We start from the raw sequence: 17,423 nt of genomic DNA, 5'->3' as shown, positions 1-17,423 counted from the left end.
GCCTAGTTGTTTTATTTTTGCTTGGAGCTTCAGGGATGGCAGTTGGGAGCTTCAGGCTACATAAAAAGCACTAGCTAAGTCAGTACAAATTAATATTTCATACAGACAACTTGTTTGTACTGCTCTACATGCTATACACTGAAATGTGAGTACAATATTTATATTCCAATTGATTTATTTTATAATTATATGGTAAAAATGAGAAAGTAAGCAATTTTTCAGTAATACTGTGCTGTGACACTTGTATTTCTATGTCTGATTTTGTAAGCTAGTTGTTTTTAAGTGAGGTAAAATTTGGGGGTACACAAAACAAATCAGATTCTGGAAAGGTTGAGATCTACTGGTTTACAGTAGTATGTTTGGCCATGTCTTGATGGGCAAAAAGATAGGATTTTCTATCAAATTTGTTCAATCAAGTTAACATAACACAATTGACAAGTCTTCTTAAAGAGTGCTAAAATGTAGGTTAACACATTGGAAGTTGAAGATCCTAAGCTACAACAGAGCCACTTAACATGACTCCAAACATGTTAGGTTAAGTTAAGCTTTTCAGTTGTGTTAATCTAACTCAATTGAGCTGATGAGTGAAAAACACACCTTTTTTGTCTGTCAAAATAGGCTTTAAGACTGAGAGCAATTTTTGATTTTGGTTGCATGTCCAGAGCGGAAAATCCCACCTGTGTAAACTCCAAAAAGGTCAGATCTTGATTTAATACATTTATCTTTAGAAAGCAAACCTCATTTGCCAAGGTATAAATTAGCTCTTATTGGTAAGGTTAAGACTTTGTCTCAGTTATTTTTAGTAAAAGTCACAGACCAGGTCACAGATAATAAACAAAAATTCATAGAAGCACATGACCTGGTCTGTGACTTTTACTAAAAATAGCTGTGACAAAATGGGTATGAGCCCCAGCCCTGCTGCGAGAAGGAAAGGGGAGGAGGATCCAGCACCCGCTGCCACTAGGAGCTCTGGGGTCCCTCAGTGTCAGTGGTAGCTGCGAGCTTCGGGGTCCCCCAGCTGTCTGCGGTGGCTCGGTGCTGTGGGTCCTCGGCTCGGAGCTTCAGGGCTGGCAGTTGGGAGCTTCGGGGTCTCCCTGCCGCGCGTGGTGGCTGAGAGCTCTGGGGTACCCCAGCTGCCTGTGGCAGCTGGGAGTTGCGGGGGCTCCCAGCAGTAGCTGGGAGCTTGGGGTGCCCTCCGCTCCCCGTGACAGCACAGAGCTCCTGGGCACCCGGGCAGCATGGCTGCAGCGTCTCCAGCCCTGGTGTGCCAGGCAGCTGCCCCAAACCCCAGTACCCCAGACGGTCATGTGGTGTGGCCATAGCACCCCCAGCCCTGGAGTCCAGGTAGCGCAGTCCTAGCACCAGCCACCCTGAGTCCCTGCGGGAGGCAGGCCAGCCAGCCAGCCCCAGCTCCAGCCCCAGCCCCAGACAGCCTGGCCATGGCAGAGTGCTGGGAACTGCAGAAGGGGGTCTGGGGGTGGAGCATGGGCAGGGCCATACCAGGCTGTTTGGGGCGGCACAGCCTCCCACTGTCTATGATACTTGCAGCCCATGGCTCCGGGGCTGGTGGCTCGCAGTTGCAAGTCTCCTCACCGCTCGCATCGGCTGGGAGCTCTGGGTCCCCCAGCAGTGGCTGGGAGCTGCTGGTGCCCCTGCCACCCGTGGCAGCTCAGAGTTCTCAGGCCCACATTGGCTGACAGCTTCTGCCCTGCTGCCCCGGGGCTGAAGACATGGGCGGCGGGTGAACCGTGGGCTCAGGGAGGCTAGTCCCTTGCCCAGCCCACCCCTTCTGCCCGAGGCCCCGCCCTCGCAGCCCCAGGATGCCTGAACACCTCCATCCCCAGAGTGCTGTGTGGGTGGGTGGTGCGTGGCCCCGAGCCCTGGAGCACCAGGCCCCACGGCCCCACTGCTGGGTGGCCTAAGCACCAGTATGGAGCTTTACCATGAACAACAATCGCTCAGTAGGCATATGGGCTTTACTTCTGCAAATGGACATGGAGGATAGTTTTTTGCAAATCAAATTGGAGCTCTCTTCCTCCTGCAGCCCTAGTTTCCTAGGCACACTTCACTCCCCAGCCTGGGTGCTGCAGCCCCACACTTCCAGCCCCAGCGCCCCCAGCACTGGAGAGGGCACACCCGGGGTCTCCCCAGTGCTGGGCGGCCCCAACTGCCCCAAGTCCCAGCCACAGGCTGGCTGCCCCAGAAGAGAAGCAGCCTGCCTGGGCTGGGGTCCAGGGGGAAGTGGCAAGCAGGAAGGAGCCTCGAGTGGAGCGTGGGCGGGGCCACATAGGGCTATTTGGGGCCGCTTAGCCTCCCCCAGCCTATGATATGCGCTGCCAATGGCTGAAACATTGCTCATGAGCCATAGAGCCTTTCCCCTGTGCATCACCAATTTGATTTCAGCCCAGCTCAGCAGGATTAAAAATCATTCCCATCTGTTGGAAGTTCAGTGGGTGAGTGCCAGCTTCCACCTCACAGACTCACAAACAGCGTATGGGTACGTGGGAGGACAGGTGAAATAAGGGGGGGGATGGGGGACAAATGGGCTGTGAGGGGACAGGCGTGTGGGCACGTGGGAGGACAGGGGTCAGGCAGAGTGTGGGTGTTGGGGGGACAGGCAGCATGTGGATATGTGGGAGGACAGGGCACTGGCAGGCTGTAGAGGGGCAGGCAATGTGTAGGTGTTTAGGGCAGACAGCGTGTGGATACATGGGAGGACTGGGGACAGGCAGTGAGTGGGGGTTGGTGAGACAGGCAGCGTGTGTATATGTGGGAGGATGGAACACAGGCGGGCTGTGAGAGGGGGCACAGGCAGGCTGTGGGTGGGGGACAGGCAGCATGTGGATATGTGGGAGGACTGGGAACAGGCACGGTGTGGGTATGTGGGAGGACGGGACACAGGGGGCTGTGGGTGGGGGACAGGCAGCATGTGGATACAAGGGAGGACGGAGCACAGGTGGGCTGTGGGGGGGGGAGGGTGGACAGGTGTGTCTGTGAGTCATCTGATAGGCCAGAAATCACCATTTAGGCTTTTTAAAGTCTCATGAAGGGTGGTGTCTATGGAGTTGGGTAACCACCTGCCTTGGGTGTGGCAGGTGGAGGGTCTGTGGGGGTGGGTAACACTGCTCCCCTGGGTGTGGCAGGTGGAGGGTGGGTGTCTGTGGGGTCGGGTAATGCTGCAACCTGGGTGTGGCAGGTGGAGGTCTCTGGAGTTGGGTAACGATACTCCCCCAGGTGTGGCGGGCAGAGGTGGGGGTCTGTGGGGTCGGGTAACGCTGCCCCCTGGGTGTGGCGGGTGGAGGTGGGGGGGTCTGTGGGGGCGGGTAACGCTGCCCCAAGGGGGTGGCGGGCGGAGGTGGGGGGGGGTCTGTGCGGTCGGGTAACGCTGCTCCCCCGGGTGTGGTGGGCGGAGGTCTGTGGGGGCGGGTAACGCTGCCCCGCGGGTGTGGCGGGCGGAGGCGGGGGGGCGGTCTGTGGGGGCTGCCCTCTCCCCCGGGTGTGGTGGAGGAAGGGGAAGGGGTCTGGGTTTCACCCACCCCCCAGGGAGGCCAGCCCGCCCCCAGCCTCTCTCTGGGCGGGGGAGAGGCGGAGCAGCGGGCTACCCAGACACCAGGGCCGGGCGTCGCCCCTCGCCTCCATGGCAACGAGCCGCCGCCGCAGCTCGCAAGCCACGGGCTAACGGAGCCGGCAGGCTGCGCCTCCCCACCCCCGCACGCGGGCACGCACCCAAGGGCAGAGGTGCAGGTGGCTCCACCAGGTGAGGGCAGGGTCTGACTGGGCCGCGCCTATCGCGGCTGCTGGGGCGGGGACGCGAAACAAACCCCGAGAGGGGCCGCGGCGCGAGCGGCGTCGGGCGACTGAACGTTCCTCTGTCCTGCCGGCCGCGGGGGGAGGGAGGTGCGGAGCCTCTGCCGCGAAGCAGGATGGGCGACGTAGTTCTTGGGCTCACGCGTTCTGTGACGCCCAGCAGAGGCGCGGGCGGGAGCGGACTACAGAGCCCAGCGCGCTGCGTGTAGCCGGGTGGGGGGGGCACAGCCTGGCTTTGCCCCGGCATCTGAGCCTTTGCAGGGGTCGGGGGGTGATTTGTTGGGGGCCCGGAGGTGGGTGCGGCACCGGGGCCTGCGGCAGCGCCGGCTGGGCCCCAGCGTGGGGCCGCTGCCGCAGACGGAGGTCGTATAACGGTGCAGAGGCTGCTCCCCCGCCCCACCGTCTGTCGCGGGATGGTGGGGCCTCCGCATCTCGGGCGGGGCCCTGCGAGCGGACAAACCAGCGCCCCAGAACCAGGCAGGGGGCTGGGAAACGCTCCCCTCCCCGGGGCTGGGGGAGGGGGCGAGTTGTGCGTGGGGGCTGGAGGGTGAGTGCTGGGGAGAGGAGGGGGAGCTGGCAGGGGCGGGCTGAGTGCTGCATAACGAGGATGGAGAAGTGCGGGTGGGGAGGCTGAGTGCTGCATAGTGAGGATGGATAGGTAGGTGGGGGTGTAAGGGGGGGCTGAGTGCTGCATAACGAGGATGGAGAAGTGGGGGTGGGGAGGCTGAGAGCTGCATAGTGAGGATGGATAGGTAGGTGGGGGTGTAAGGGGGGGCTGAGTGCTGTATAATGAGGATGGAGAAGTGGGTGTGTAAGGGGGTGGGGATGAGTGCTGTGTGAGGGGACATGGGGGAATGAAGGAGGTGTGTAAGGAGGGAGTGAGGGCTCTGGAGTGTCATCCAACAAATGATTTATTGTATGTTGTGCAATTCTAATGCACCTCTCAAACACTGACCCTGTTGCGTTAGCCGCTCTACGCATGCACACAGCCAGTTTTATTTTTTCATAGTTCCTTTTGTCTTTGAAATGCTCGGCTCTTCCATCCTGATTGCACAGCCTCCTCTCCCGAGGTTGCAGATTTAGTGTGTTCTGCAGCTTGTCCCTTTAGAAAAGACAGAAAAGAAAGTTCCTGCTCCGAAGAGATTTAGCATACAAAAGTCTATGTTCAATATAGTAGTTGGAGATGGAACAAAATGTTAGGTCATGCTTCATCCTGTAGGGATTAGTGCAGGATTTTTCCTTACAGTCTATTCTTCGGTGGCTTGTGTCCTCTACTTTTAAAATGACGGACATCTGTTTCTACTGGGGGAGGAAAAAACATTTCCTATCCTAGACACACCATATTTTGTGCATTTTACTCTAGTTGTAGCAGATGCACTGAGATTTTACTTGAGCACCTGTGAGTGGTTTCTAAAGAGTCCAAAGAGGAAGGATTGATTGGTGAATTAGCATATGATTTAGGACTCTAGGGATTTCTTTCCCAACCATTCCTAAGATATTCACAAATTGTAAACATTTATAATTTAATTACATTTGAAAAATTGCTATCTCTTGCTGTAAATGCAGTCAATACATTTAGTATGCTGCTCAGTTGGGAAAAGTTAAATATTTTCAACTTATTTATTTTATAGTACCCAAATGTGTGATACATCCTTCAGAGAAGAGGAAAAATGCTGTCCCTACCCAGAAGAGTTGGTGCTGGTCTACACTAGAAACTTAGATCGACTCAACTATGTTACTCATTCGTGTGAAAAATCCATATCCCAGAGCAATGTAGTGAAGCTGACCTAAGTCCCATGTAGACAGCACTAGGTTGATGGAAGAATTCTTCTGTTGACCTAGCTATCACCTCTTGGGGAGGTGCTTTGCCTATGCTGATGGGAGAACCTCTCCCATTGGTATAGGTAGTTTCTACACTAACGTGCTGTAGCATTTCAACTGTAGACAAGCCCTTGACAACCCACTCTTAGGCCATGTCTATACGTACAACGCTGCAGTGGCACAGCTGGTGAGAGCATTCCTATTGGCATAAAAAACCCACCTCCATGTGTAGCATAAGCTATGTCGGCAGGAAAAGCTCTCCCACTGACAGAGCGCTGTGCACATGAGTGCTTATGTCAGTGTCGCTTATGTTGCTCGGGGTGTGGAATATTCACACCCCAGGGTGATATAAATTTTGCTGACATAGGCTGTAGTGTAGACCATGGGCGGAAGGTGGACACCCCTTTCAGGGAGGCTAGCCCCCTGGCCCCGCCCCATGCAGCAGAGTCCTGAGCCACCCAGACCACCCCTCCTGTGTCCAGAGAAGCCCAGGGCCCATCAGAACCCTAAGCCCCCACCCCAATCTCTGGAGGAGCCCCAGTGCCCTACCCGAGCCCTGGTCCCCAGCAGCCCAAGCCACCCCTGGCCGTGCTGGCCTGAGCCACCTCCGCGCTGGCAGGAGAATGAGAAAGGCGGCACACCTCCCCCAGCCACCCAGCGGAAGAATGGGGAGCTCTTATATGCACCATGCAGGTTCCAGGGTGGCTGAGGAGGCGGTATCTGCTACTCAGCTTCCTGGACTCTCTGGAGTCCAGGGAGATTACTGATTACGGGAAGTTGAATAGCAGATACAGCCTCCTCAGTTGCCCCGGAACCTGCATGACGCATAATAAGTTAAAACTCTCAAACGGCGTCCTGTGGCAGCAGCTGTGCCAGGGAAGGCCTATTATACCCGCCGCCTGTGGTGTAAACATAGCTTTAGACATAACTCCATCAGTAAGGATTACAGCAGTAGGGAGGGAGATAGTGTAAGGGAGAATGAGGGTTACAGCAAAAGCATAATGCAGCTATTTGCTATAAGATGTACACATCTTAGTGCTTTTCTTTTTTAATGGGAAAATAAAACAGGTCACGTTAAAACCAATGAAAATAATGGACTCATTTATTGTAGACATTGCAGGAAAAGTGAGAGTTTTTTTTTTTTTTGAGCACAACTTAAATGAGGCGAGGGTAGTGCCTTGGTAGACAAGAACAGGGAAGGTGTTGCAGGTATAATGGGCAGCATGAAAAAAGGCAGAAAAGTGAATGAAAAGGGGGTAAAGGCTGGTATCTTTTGCCTCTGTATTTTCTCAGCTGTGCTGCTCTTGGTAGTTAATGTTCCACTGAAAGCAAATGAAAAGGTAGGATTCTTGCTACTTGATGTTTATTTACAGTCACAGGACAAACTCATTCTACCTGGAACTTTTGGCATCAGTAAAGTTACTTATTTATAATCAGCTGCTAGAAAATATATATGCTAGGCATATTCAAGTCAGACTTTCGAAGACTGGGAACCAAATGCTGCTTGCTTTACTCATATCCATAGTCCCATTGAAGTCAATTGAAATACTTAAATGAGAGTATGGCAAGAAAGATTTTGACCCTGGATGTATAGTTTAAATTTTAGTGTCTGAGCACTGAGGGTATGGCTACACTTGCAGATGTAGAGCGCTTTGAGTTAAATCCACCTTCGGAGAGGGCAGTAGGGAAAGCGCTGCAGTCTGTCCACACTGACAGCTGCAAGCGCACTGGCGTGGCCATATTTGCGGCACGTGCAGCAGCATTGGGAGCGGTGCATGATGGGCAGCTATCCCACAGAGCACCTCTTCCCATTCTGGGGCTGTGGCTTGTGGGAAGGGGGCGGAGGGTGCAGGGCATTCTGGGTCCTGTCCCAACACCCCGTGATGCATCAGTTTGCATCCCAGCGATCCCTGTGCTTCTGTCCACATTTGGTGCCATCTTTCAACGTTTTTTGTACTGCGCGCTCTGTCTTCTCTTTTGGTCTGCGGGAATGGAGCCCGAACTGCTGAGGAGTATGCTGATGAGTCTTGCGAGCACGTCACATTTGGCAGTCAGGTTATTCCTTATGATCCAAAGTGACAGTGAGGACTCCGATTATATCGACTCGAGTAACGCGTATGACACGAGTTTGCTTGTGGCATTCATGGACATGCTCACCACCATGGAACGTTGCTTTTGGGCTCGGGAAACGAGTACTGAGTGGTGGGATCACATCGTCATGCAAGTCTGGGATGACGAGCAGTGGCTGTAGAATTTTCGGATGAGAAAAGCCACTTTCATGGGACTGTGTGAGGAGCTTGCCCCCACCCTACGGCACAAGAACATGAGATTGAGAGCTGCCCTGACGGTGGAGTAGCAGGTGGCTATTGCAATCTGGAAGCTGGCAACTCCAGACGGCTACCGATTGGTTGCTAACCAGTTTGGAATGGGAAAGTCGACCACTGGAATCATGTTGATGCAAGTTTGCAGGGCCGTTAATCGAATCCTGCTCAGAAGAACCATGACTCTGGGTAACGTGCATGACATTGTGGTTGGCTTTGCACAGTTAGGGTTTCCCTAACTGCGGAGGAGCGATAGATGGCACACATATTCCAATTCTGGCATCAGCCCACGTAGCCTCAGAGTACGTTAATTGGAAGGGGTATTTCTCTATGGTTCTCCAGGCACTTGTGGATCGCCGTGGGTGTTTCATTGACATTAACGCAGTATGGCCCGGAAAGGTGCATGACACACGCATCTTTCAGAAAATCGGCCTGTTCAGGAGGCTGCAATCTGGGACTTTTTTCGCAGACCAGAAGATCACTGTAGGGGAAGTCGAAATGCACACTGTGATCCTTGGAGACCCCGCTTAACCTTTAATGCAGTGGCTCATGAAACCCTATACAGGGAGCCTTGACAGCAGCAAAGAGTGGTTCAACAACAGGCTGAGCCTGTGCAGAATGACTGTGGAGTGTGCTTTTGGCGTTTAAAGGGCCCCTGGTGCTCTCTGTATGGGAAGCTGGACCTGGCCGATGACAGCATCCCCGTGGTTATATCCGAATGCTGTACCCTCCATAACATTTGTGAAGGGAAGGGTGAATGATTCACTCAGGCATGGAACTCGGAGGTTCAACACCTGGAGGCTGAATTTGAACAGCCAGAGAGCAGGGCTATTAGAGGGGCCCAGCGCAGGGCTGCAAGGATTAGGGATGCCTTGAGGGAGCAATTTGAGGCTGAAAGCCACCAGTAATGTCTGGTGCCCTGCCTGGGAGTGAAGTGCAGTGGTTCCAATGTTAGTAGGAATCTATGTTTGCTACGCTGACTTGCAGTGCCTGTTTCTTTCCTGGACTAAGGTATCTTTTACTTTATGCAATAATAAAGAACGTTTTCAAAGCCAAAAAATCCATTTATTGAAAAGAAAATAATTCATTGAAAAGAAACACAACTGCTTGGGAAACAGAAAGGGCAAGGGGGTGGGGTGGGGAATGGTACAATCACAGATTTGCGTATGTCCTGTTATACTCAGCCTTCCTGTCTGGAGTGCTGTGCAATGAGTCCTGCACTTCAGGATGGCTGTACTGCATGGTGATGGGGGTTGAGTGCAGTGGGTAAGGGTCATAGTTTTCAGGGCTGGGTTGTGAAGCTACAGGTGTTGGAGGCAGCTGGTGGCGGTAAGAACCTGGATGTTGGGGAAAGTGGGTTGGAGGTGACATGGGGGCACAAGGGAAAGAGTTTTGGGACAAAGGCTGCAGGGGGGGTCGGGCACGGTAGTGCTTTGCCTGCATGGCTATGAGCACCTGGATCGAGTCTGCTTGGTGCTCCATTATGCTTATCAGCCAATCTGTGCTTTGCTGCTGGAGCACCGCACTTTTGTGCTAGCGATCCTCATTCTGCTGGCGGATCCTCCTTTTGCTGTCCCGCCACTCCTACACTTTTCGATTTTCATTACTTGAATGCTGCATTACTTCATGCAACATGTCTTCCTTGCTTCTACGTGGCCTCTTTCTGATTCTTTGGAGTCTTTTGGCCAGTGATAACATGGATGGCTGAGATCTCAAGGTTGCATTTGTAAAGGCAAAATGCAACACTTAACAGAGGCAGCATTGTTCACACCAGACAGAGCAATGATTCCCCTGTACTTCAGGGCAAGCCCAGTCTACATAATAGCATAATTTGCCCGTCCCAAAGCGAGCGCACATAACCCACAGGAGCCCCAAAATGGTGAGTAAGCACAGGGTCAAGCTTGACTGATTGTTTCACGGCTGAACTGTCCTCTGGGTTTCTGTGTCTTGGGGAGAGTCAACAGCGGCAGGGGGCCCCTATACTGAACACTGTCCCCACATTTTCCACAGGAGTTCATCCTGGAAGAAATCTTGCTGCTGAGGGTGACCTGGGAAGCAAGGGAGGGTCTTCTACTGCAATGCGGATTCCACCCTGGCCCATATGCAGCCTGCCTGTGTGCAGCAATGGTCCCCCCGCCCCTCACGGCACACTGTCGCGGACAAGTTAGCCTTACTGGGACAAGGAACACAGTGGCTCTCCTGAGAAACCTGCGCAAGCGCATTGCCCAAGTTCTGGATGAGACCTCTGAAGAGATCACTGAGACCAATTACCACGATGTGAGAGAGCACATCAATGCCCTATTCCGCATCTAGGCATGCATGCAGCCCTAACCATCCTTACCCCAAGAGCCTGCACCGAATAACTTCCTTCCCAAAATAAAAGCCGCTTACTGGGAATCTCCTCAGGTGTTTGTCCTTCCCCAAGCACCGGCCCCCACTACTGGCTATCTTCCTCCTGGCTTGAGAACAGCTCCTGGCTGCATGCATGTAAGGATTCTGGGGTGTCTTCCTCCATCTCAGCACCCTCGCTCCCGCTTTGCTGCTCCTCCTCCTGCCTTGTTGAACTGGGCTCTGAAGTGTCCATGGTGGTACTCTGAGTGGAGGTGGGGTCGCCCCCAAGTATCACGTCCAGCTCTTTGTAGAAACAGCAGGTTGCAGGGGCAGCACCGGAGCGGCTGTTTGCCTTGCGGGGTTTGCGGTAGGCATTCCGCAGCTCCTTCACTTTATTCCTGCACTGCAGTGCGTCCCAGCCATGGCCCCTTTCCATCATGTCCCTTGATATCTGCCCGAAGGTATCATAATTCCTATGGCTGGAGCGCAGCTGGGACTGGACAGCTTCCTCCCCCCCAACCACTGATGAGGTCCAGCACCTCGCCATTGCTCCATACTGGGGATCGCCTGGCACGTGGAGTCCTGGTCACCTGGAAAGATTCGCTGAGAGCACTCCACACCTGGCTGGGCAAACAGGAAGGGTATTTTGAAAATTCCCAGAGAATTTAAACGGCGGGTTTGATGGTTGGTCACCTCAGGGGAGGGCAGTAGAGTTCAAAGTGATGACCAGAGTGGCTAGAACAGGCATTGTGGGACACTTCTGGAGGCCGATCAGAGCACACTAACAGACCAGGGCGTCCACACTCGCACCGCCGCGCTCCAGCAGGGGTGCACAAAACGTTATTCCACTCACCGAGGTGGAGTACCAGGAGCGCTTTAGTCGCGGAGTCAGAGCACTCTACATGCCTTGCCAGTGTGGACGGGTAGTGAGCTAGTGCGCCTGGGGCTCCTTTAATGTGCTGTAACTCGCAAGTGTAGCCAAGCCCTAACTTATTTTACATTTCATGCTGTGGGATAAACATTTCAATGTAGATCCATCCATTACTAACAATGGTTTATCATTTCAAAAATATACATCTTGCAGAAACAAGAACCATAATTTCTTCAGAAGATACAAATACAAATAAGATACAAATTCACTGAAGTTTCTGAGATAAAAAGACCGAAATTACACTGGGATTCAAATTTAAGAAATATTCTAAGTATCTGTTTAATCTTTTCTCATCCCCTCAAATTTATATTTTCAATCAATGACATTGCATTGCTTCTTATTATTTAAAGTAATATTTGTTCATAGTAGTGCAAACAATGCATGCCATTTCCAAACATTCAAGAAGGAATGGCAGGTACTCCAAGGAATGCACAATCTAAGGCTGGGAAGAGAAGTGGGCAGAAGTTAGGGCAAGGTGGATCAATAACAGGCCTTGTATATGCAGATCAATTTGATTATACAAATATGAGGACGTCTTCAACATAACTGTCACTCAAAAGAGTCACCTTTTTAAAAATTGAGATATCGAAAGACTTGAAACCTGCCACACCAATAATAGAGAACTTGTCTCTGGTGTCTACTTGTCTAAACCAGGGGTTCTCAAACTTAATTGCACTGCATCCCCCTTCTGAAAACAAAAAATTATTACACAACCCCAGGTGGTGAGGGGGACAGAAGCCTGAGCCTGCCCTAGTCCCGTTGCCCTGCGTCAGAGGGCCAAAGCCCAAGCTCCACTGCCCTGGATGGGGGGAGTCAAAGCCAAAGCCCAAGGGCTTCAGCCTGAGGCAGGGGGCCTCCAACCTGAGCCCTGCTGTCCAGGGCTGACGCCCTCGGATTTTGGCCCTGGGCCCAGCAAGTCTAAGCCAATTCTGGCGACTCCATTAAAACGGGATCACGACCCACTTTGGGGTCCTGACCCACAGTTTGAGAACCACTGGTCTAAACCATTATTATTTGAGTAGATAAATATCTTTAGCTTGTTCATAATCATAAGAAGACAATTAGTTTGATTCTTAGAGAAGTATAGTTTAAACAGGGAAAAGTACTGAGGGCTAAATTAAAGTAGTAGTATACATTCTGATCTTTATGGCCCTGGTTTACAAACACGTATGAGAGTAACTTAACATTAATTTAGGGGGAACCACTCATATGCCTTAAGTTACTAATGAGCTTACGCATCTGCTTGATTTAGCCTAAAGTCAGTTAAAATCCTTTATTGAAGGTTGTACCGGAAACAACTTTGAGATTTGAAGGAAGGACTAAAACTGGCAGTCCCGTCAAGGAATAACATAGCAATCTGTAATTCCTCTTTGTCAAGTACTTCAGAAAACCCTAGTACATAAGCATTAATGTGTTAGATTAATTCATCAGAATTTTAATTTTTCCATTCCGTAATAGCACACTATCTCTAATTATAACATTGATCAACTGCTTAGTGCTTTCTTCTTTAGTTTTGACTACCATTAACTTCTGAAATTTTTTTAAGATTCTGTTTTTGTTTGCAATTCAGGCAATTCAAATTTGTCCTCAAAAGAATTGAAACAAATCTCTTTTGAGAGGCAAGTGTTGATGCTATAGGCCTAGTACCTGGTGTCCCCTCTCCAAATATACTTGAAACATTTCAAAATGGATTTCACTTCACTACAGTCTGAAGACTGAAATGCAAGGAAAAAACAACTTGTTGCTTAATTTTTTCAGAGCTTCCCTTGTGTACTTTTAGGCCTGGAGTGAGGAAGGCATCCCTGTTGAGGACCACAATTAAGCACAAGCTCAGATCCTGAAGTCAATTGAAATGTAACCACATGCTTAAAATTAAGCCTGTGTTTAAGTGCCCTGTTGAAGTAGGGTCATGGAGTCTGCAAGGTGATAAGCATCATCAACTCTCATGGAAAGACTTGCTTGGAAGTTTGGGAACTTAGTGAAAACAAAGCTAATGGAGGGAAGCGTGGTGTGTGTGGTTTTGTGGGGGAGGGATTTTTGTTTTTCCCTACTGAAACTGGCAAATGCTCTTATTAGCATCCATCCTTCAGTTTATCTGATGGGCTTTAGTGAAGACTAAGGGTATGGCTAAATTATAGCGGCACAGCTAGCACATTAGTGTAGATGCTTCCTATGTTGACTGAAGGGGTTTTTCCACTGATGTAATTAATCCACCTCTTTGAGAGGCGGTAGCTAGGTCGATGGAAGAATTCTTCTGTCAACCTAGCTAGGTCTACAGTGTGTGTTTGGTCGACCTAACTGTCACACAGGGTGTGAAATTGTTCACAGCCCTTAGCTGTGTAGCCAGGATCATCTAATTTTTAGGTGTAGACCAGATCTCAGGGCAGCACAATTGCACCTACAGTGCTATAGCGTAGACACTTCCTACAATGATGGAAAGGGTTTTTCTGTCACTATAGTAAATCTACCCCATCAAGAGGCAGTAGTTAGGTTGATGAAAGAATTCTTCGGTCGACCTAGTGGTGTCTACATCTGGGCTCAGGTTGGCTTAACTATGTCTCTCAGGGATATGAATTTTTCACAGCCCTGAGTGATGTAGCTAGGTCGATCTAAGGGCTGGTCTACACCACAAAGTTAGGTCATCTTAACTACAGTGCTCAGGGCTGTGAAAAATTTCACTCCCTGTGCAATTGTGATTAATCTGACCAAAGCCCTGGTGTAGACCCCACTAGGTCGACAGAAATTTTTTTATGTTAACCTAGCTACCACCTCTTGGAAAGGTGGTTTTACTACAACAACGGAAAAACCCCTTCTGTCACTGTATTAAGTGTCTAAGGCTTTGTCTACACTGGCACTTTTGTCTCTAAAACTTTTGTCGCTTAGGGGTATGAAAAAACACAAAAAGCGCTGGTGTGGATCGCGCTTCGTTGGCGGGAGCTGCGCTCTCGGCGATGAAGCTACCACCCCTCGTTGGAGGTAGTTTTATTTTGTCACCGGGAGAGCTCTCTACTTGCGATAAAAAGCAGCCACACAACTGACCTTACAGTGGCGCGGCTGCAGCCGCACAGCCACACCATTGTAAAGTGTGCAGTGTAGAGGCAGCCTAAGCTAGAGCACTACAGTGGTGCTGGTGCAGTGCTGTAGAGTTTCTAGTGTAGAGAGGCCCTAAAGTTTTAGGTGTAGACTAGGCCATAGCATCTACAATAACACACATGGCCTCTGATGATTGACCTCAATGTGAGTCCTAGTTCCTGAGCAGGCGACAATGTTCGTTACAGACATCAGTGCCAACGATCCTAGGATGTAGAACCTGAAATGAAAGAAATCTATTTGTTACACACATACAAGATTAATTTAAAATATTATGAATAATTTAATATTGGATGAATAACCAGTTCAGAAAGGTTTCAGTGTTAAAAAACCCCTGTGCTATTGGTATTGTGAAGAAATATAATATGAAATTAAAAGGCTATGATATGTGAACATTCCTGCAGACTTGTAACAGGTGTGAGACTGGCTGAAAATGAAACTGGATTGGTTGCTTTTCTCTGTTTTAATAAGTGTTACCATTCATACTACTCGTTCAGGTTCTGTTAACATATCTATTATGTTTATATTTTAAAGAGCTTACAACTTTGAAGGGAAAGTGAGAAATAAGATGGTTATATAGAAAGCATTGAAATAATAGATAAAGGGAGGGAGAGACATATTCCAAATTGATCAAAGATATATAACTAAAGTGATGGCCTTAAATTCAAGAAGGGCAAGTTTAGATTAGTTGTAAGGAAAACCTTCCAGATGATATGACCATTTTAACAGTGAAACAGCAGCCAAGAGCAGTTGCTGAGACACTATTAATGGAAAAATGCAGAGATTAGGAAACAGACTTGGAGAAATAGCCTGTGCTTAGACACAAAGGGTATGTCTACACAGCTCATGGCAGCGAGCCTCCCAGCCCAGGTCAACAGACTGAGACCTGGTCTACACTAAAAAGTTAAATTGGCCCAGCTGTGTAACTCAGGAGTGTGAAAAATCCACACCCCTGAGATACATAGTTAAGTCAACCTAACTCCTGGTGTAGACAGCGCTAGGTCGATGGAAGAATTTTTATTGACGTAGCTACCACCTAAGTTCCCTCTAAGCTATGTGGCCGGGGATTCCTCTCCCCCAGCCCGGGACTCAACCCAGTCCAGCCACAGACCTGCCACAGCTGGGGGAGACGGGCCCGGTCCCAACCCAGCCTGGCCCAGACCTGCCATGGCCAGGGGAGACGCGCCTCTCACCCAGCCCTGACCTAGCCCTAGACCTGCTGCAGCAGTGGGAGAGGCGCCTATCCCACGGCCCCAGCCCTGGAGCTGCCATGGCGGGAGAGGTGCCCCTCCCCGCCAGCCCAGGTGCTGCTGGGGGGAGTTCTCTCTCCCCGTCACAGCCCCGGGGGAGCCTTCACCCCAAACCCCTCATCCCCAGCCCCACCACAGAGCCCGCACCCCTCATCCCCCTGCACTCCAACCCTCTGCCCGAGCCCCCTCCCACATTCCCAACCCCTCGGCCTCATCCCCCATCACATGGATTTTGTTATGTGCACCAATATGGAGGTGATGTGCCTGGATAAAAATTGTAAAGTTAGTAGTTCCTTCAGGAACATAGGAATTGTTGAGTAGACCGCTGGCTTTATCTCTGTTTTACATACAAACCATGTCATAATAACATTATTAATGTTACAATGTCAAGCATACAAAAGCTTGGAAATGGCAGAATGAAGGTTGCCTGTGCAGCCATCGTTTGCCTCCCTTGTCCATATGCATTATGATACTGACGTTAATTAGATGGTCATATACTATTTTTTCCATGAAACTCCTGCCTCATTCAGTGCAGAGGATGGATGGGGCTCACTTAATGAGAAGCTATTCAATATTTTGTTTTCTTCTCATTGCTCACTGTGTGACCCCATGCCTTATTTACTGCACGCTATTCAAAACCCTGTCTGAGTGCTTCACAAAATTAGTTAATCTTCACAATACCCCTGTCATAAATATAAAGGGAAGGGTAACAACCTTCCTGTACGCAGTACTATAAAATCCCTCCTGGCCAGAGGCACAAAATACTTGTACCTGTAAAGGGTTAAGAAGCTCAAGTAACCTGGCTGTCACCTGACCAAAAGGACCAATAAGGGGACAAGATACTGCCAGGAGGGATTTTATAGTACTGTATACAGGAAGGTTGTTACCCTTCCCTTTATATTTATGACAACCTCTGTCAGGTAAGGGGGAGATATTACCCTCGGTTTACATATGGAGAACTGAGGCATCGAGAGATTAAGGTTAAAAGTTTCCACCGATTTTGGGTGCCCAATTTGAGATGCCTAAAACCTGATTTTTTAGAAAACATAACATTATACAGTAAAACTTCAGAGTTACGAACACCAGAGTTACAAACTGACCAGTCAACCACACACCTTGTTTGGAACTGGAAATACACAATCAGGGAGCAGCAGAGATACACACACAAAAAAAGCAAATACAGTACAGTACTGTGTTAAACATAAACTACTAAAAAAAAAAAAAAAAGGGAAAGTTAAAAAAAAAAAAGATTTGAAAAGTAAGGAAATGCTTGTTTCATTTAAATTAAGATGGTTAAAAGCAACATTTTTCTTCTGCATAGTAAAGTTTCAAAGCTGTGCTAAGTCAATGTTCAGCTGTAAACTTTTGAAAGAACCACCAGAACATTTTGTTTAGAGTTACGAACAACCTCCATTCTCGAGGTATTCGTAACTCTGAGGTTCTCCCGTATAGCACTTTATATGTTCAAAGCGCAGCTCCAATTGACTTCAGTTGCGAGTGCCTAGCACTCCTGCAAATCAGACACCAAGGTATTAAGGTGGGCACCCAGAAAATGAGGAACACGCAATTAGTTTGAACATTTTGGTTTGTTTCTTGTCTATGGCAGAGGCAGGGATAGAATCCAACTATCCAAGGCAGCCTTTAGCTGTCTCAACTATCTTTTCTGTTTCTGCAAAAGCCTGCCTTATTCATTACACCATTCCAACTTCTGCAACAAATGAGGCAGAAGTCTTACAAATAATAGCTTCCTTTGCTACACATCCATGATTCTGTGCACTGAATGAGATAGGGATCTTCTGGATAAAATAGGATGTGATCATGTAATTAAAGACTGTATCGTGCATGTGCACAAAGGAGCTGGGATTTCCTAAC

General features: G+C 49.7%; 1 protein-coding gene across 4 annotated transcripts in view; it reads left to right on the top strand.

Annotated features, from left to right (window-relative positions):
• Positions 1–3,618: 3,618 nt before the first annotated feature.
• KATNAL1 (katanin catalytic subunit A1 like 1) overlaps positions 3,619–17,423 on the top strand; it is a 55,395-nt gene continuing 41,590 nt past the window's right edge. The window contains exon 1 of one of the 4 annotated variants that reach the window (XM_074959098.1): positions 3,619–3,757. The gene's annotated coding sequence lies outside the window, so the exon portion shown is untranslated. Of the gene's footprint in view, positions 3,758–4,180; positions 4,285–4,391; positions 4,466–10,704; positions 10,922–17,423 lie in introns of those variants that run through there. The other 3 variants (XM_074959124.1, XM_074959107.1, XM_074959115.1) reach the window with 3 other exon arrangements.

The sequence above is a fragment of the Natator depressus genome, chromosome 1 (genome assembly GCF_965152275.1).
Source record: "Natator depressus isolate rNatDep1 chromosome 1, rNatDep2.hap1, whole genome shotgun sequence".
In the NCBI taxonomy this organism is placed as follows: Eukaryota; Metazoa; Chordata; order Testudines; family Cheloniidae; genus Natator; species Natator depressus.
This window is presented reverse-complemented; position numbering and strand designations above follow the sequence as displayed.